Here is a 3680-nt window from a genome sequence, read left to right on the forward strand (position 1 = left end):
AGGCTGCTTGCTCTCTGCTGGCCTTCACATCAGCATGGCTGATAACGATGCAAGACAAAGCTATACCTAATTAACATACATGAATTTTAACCAGGAATTCATTCCCATATATTAGAAAATAAGCTCTGGACAGCTTCTGCCCCTCCATGGCTTGCTAACAGTTTCTCTGGTGAGATAAGGCAGCCTCACAGAAATACTTCAACTCATTTGTGCTGGTGAAAAGGCAGGAACAGAGCCCCAGAACACCTCTGCAGGGCCTGAGGCTTTGGGCTGTGCCTGATCTCAGATGCTACAGTAGACAAGATCCAGGCTAAGTGTTTTTGATGAGCCTGCCTGGTGCTGCAGCTGTGATTGCTACCCTACATAGCTGAAGGCTCCATAGAAACCGTGCATGGCATAGCCAGGCATCAGGCAAAATGTATCACCCAGAATCAGAAGCTAAGGACTCTCAACAACACCTTAAGGGGAAAAAAGGTGTTACAATGCTAGTGCAGCAGCTGCGAGACAAAGCCAGCCTGTTACTGCCCCAGTGCAAGGTTAGCTCTCATTAGCACAGGATGAACTTTGTTCCCCAAAAGTAGTAAATTCCTCTCCTTTGCATTAGGAATTAGTTAGCATCTAATAGCCTAGAGAAAAGGGGAAGGAAAGAAGTCAATTGCTCCAGCCCCCCCATGTAGTTTTAAAAACTTCCATACAGTAAAACATTACTCTGATGCACTGGCTCCTACTGATTTAGAGAAAACATAGCCTGAACACGATGCCAAGAAAGTACTGACCAGAAAGCCTGGGTCAAAGCTCTGTGTCCAATAGATTCCCCCTGCAGCTGGGACCATGGGAGGAGGTATGTACACTGAACAGCAGAGCTCAGGTTTCTTGGAAGTTGACCCTGATGCAGCTGCATCGAGAAAAGCTCCTGTTAAATTACAAAAGCAGAACAGTTTTAATTACAAATATAGTATTTACCTGATGGCAAAGCCTCAGGCAAACCTACAGCAAGCACCAGCCTTTCCTTTGTTTTCTTCCCTCATCCTAGTGAATAGCATTCAAGGCGCAGGCCGATTACTAGGATAGTTTGTATGCAGCCCCTAACTAGATGTCTAGTTCTTTAACGATGTTTGATTCTGCTACTCTTTGTCCTCAGGTAATTACTGTAAAAGGCACAGTATGGCCTAGCCATGTCTCATATGCACTCACCTCAGAGGCTTCCTACCCTGGGAAGTGTCATAAAGCAAGCTGCTCTTGCATATGAGCAAGCAGGGAGGAAATGCAGCTTGATCCTCATGTATAAAATGGCACTTCCAACCCATATGGTGGCTGTGAAGCTCCAAGTGATGGGGCTTTATTCCTGAAGATGGAAGTCAGACTAGTCAATATGGATTCCATGATGGAGGCCACGTCAGCTCCTCTTAAACTGTCTTACTCTGGAAGCATATCCTTCCTTTATCTAGCTATCTGTTTATTCAAACCGTTTCATTTCATTCAAATCTTAAGAGATGCAGATTACTACAAAGTTCATCGATTATACTTACTTTATCAGAAACAGAGTTTCCACAGATCTAGTGTAGTCACTTCCAGGGAAGAAGGGCAATATCACAGGTGTCATTCCTAAAGACAATTATCTAGCCAGAGCTAGTACCTTACCTGCTAGAAAGGACAACCTTTGTGTCAAGATCTGAGGGACAATTTCACAGTGGCAGATGCAAAACAGTCTTGCTTGGCCTTTTACTCGCATCTAACAGGCAGCATTTAGTCGTCTCCCCCAGCTATCTTTTGAAATGTAGATTATAAAAAAAAACCCCAATGTGGGCTCTAGAGATAAGAGGAGCACAGTCTGAAAGTGAGGCTGTGTTGAACAGCCTCGATAGTTATGAAATATTATCACATAGAAGAAAACAGTAATGTATGTCAACTGAGCAAATGCTTCAGCACTTATACAACCAGTAGCAATGCCTAGACTACATTTGCTTCCACTTGGCAACTGCAAGACACTTGATAACACATTTGCTCCTCAGGTTGATGGAAATTACAATTCTGATTCCAGCTCTGAGATTCTAATTTACATTTTTGACCTCCTCCAATAAATTTCCGCTCCCTTCTGTTTAGCCTGGAGAAAAGGAGGCTGAGGGGAGACCTCATTGCTCTCTACAACTACCTGACAGGAGGTTGTAGCGAGGTGGGTGTTGGTCTCTTCTCCCAAGTAACTGGCGAAAGGATGAGAGGAAATGGCCTCAAGTTGTGCCAGGAGAGGTTTAGATTGGATGTGAGGAAAAATTTCTTTACTGAAAGACTGGTTAAACATTGGAAGAGGCTGCCCAGGGAAGTGGTTGAGTCACCATCCCTGGAAGTATTTAAAAGACAGGTAGATGAGGCGCTTAGGGACATGGTTTAGTGGGCATGGTGGTGTTGGGTTGACGGTTGGACTCAATGATCTTGGAGGTCTCTTCCAACCTTAATGATTCTATGATTCTATGATTCCCTTCCCCCATTCCAGGAGGCTGGGCTTCAGATTTTTTTTTTCATATATGCCTCAATGCAGAGACTGAGTGACTGATTCACAGAAGAAGAGCTAAACAATTAAGTAAAATACTTGCCAAAATAATTTTATTTCCTTTGAGCATTCCAATATTTATAAACATACTTTCTATAACTTTCCAAGACAACCTAGCAGCATCTGAGCACCAAACAATTCTCTGAACTTAGCTACATTTTTTTTTTTTTAAACAACTTTATGAGAACAGGTTCTCTTTCCGCTCTGAAAGTACAAAATTATTTATGAAGTTGAATTGCTTGGCAACAGAAAGAAGCAACATTTTCTTCCATAAAAAGCAATTTATTTTCTTTGCAGTCTCATTTTGCAGGCAGGGACTATTAGAAGCAGATTCTTATAGGGCTTATTATAGTTCACTGGGATACTAAAGTGCATCTGTTTATTATCTCTTCATAGGTGCCACTTACACTTCTCAGAAATAAGACTGACACTGGTATAGGTTTGTGGTTTTAAAGATTGGTTTACATTGAGAATCAAGTATTGGCTTTTTAGGGGCTGTACTTGTGGATGATTTTCCGGGTTAGGACAAGTTGGCACTTTTATATACAACAGGAGAGCTGTTTGTATAGTTTTCAACACAACTGTAATCCATGGCCTAAGATTAACCAGGCTGATGCATTAGTAATCACAAAATAATATTCCACTGTATTGGTATACACCCTTATTTAGGGTATGTATTTATGCAAAATGAAAATATGGAGGTTACTCGGGAGTGCAAGTATGTTTTAATTCAAGCCCTGAGCCAAATTACTCTTGTAAATTACTGCCTCCAAAATGTCCTCAAGTATATAAACAGGAACTGGCTGCAATGGTAAATAATACATCACCATTTCTCTGAGGAGGCCATGTTCTAAATTTTCTAACTTTTAAAATTTGTTTTACATTAATTTTAATGGACTGTTTTGAAATTAGAAATGTTAAAGAATAGCAGGTAATTCCATCTTTATATGGCAATGTTGTTTAAGTAACTTTATTGTTAATAAAAATGTAGTTATTTTACTCTGAACAAGAACACTACATGCACGTAATCTCTGCTTAAGTGACTTAAAAATTCCCAGTCCTTAAAATAATTACCAAAATATCAGCACTGATGAGAATTTCTGAGCAAGGGAAAAAGAACTGCAGATCGCCC

The sequence above is a fragment of the Pygoscelis adeliae genome, unplaced genomic scaffold (genome assembly GCF_000699105.1).
Source record: "Pygoscelis adeliae isolate BGI_AS28 unplaced genomic scaffold, ASM69910v1 Scaffold421, whole genome shotgun sequence".
Classification (NCBI taxonomy): Eukaryota; Metazoa; Chordata; class Aves; order Sphenisciformes; family Spheniscidae; genus Pygoscelis; species Pygoscelis adeliae.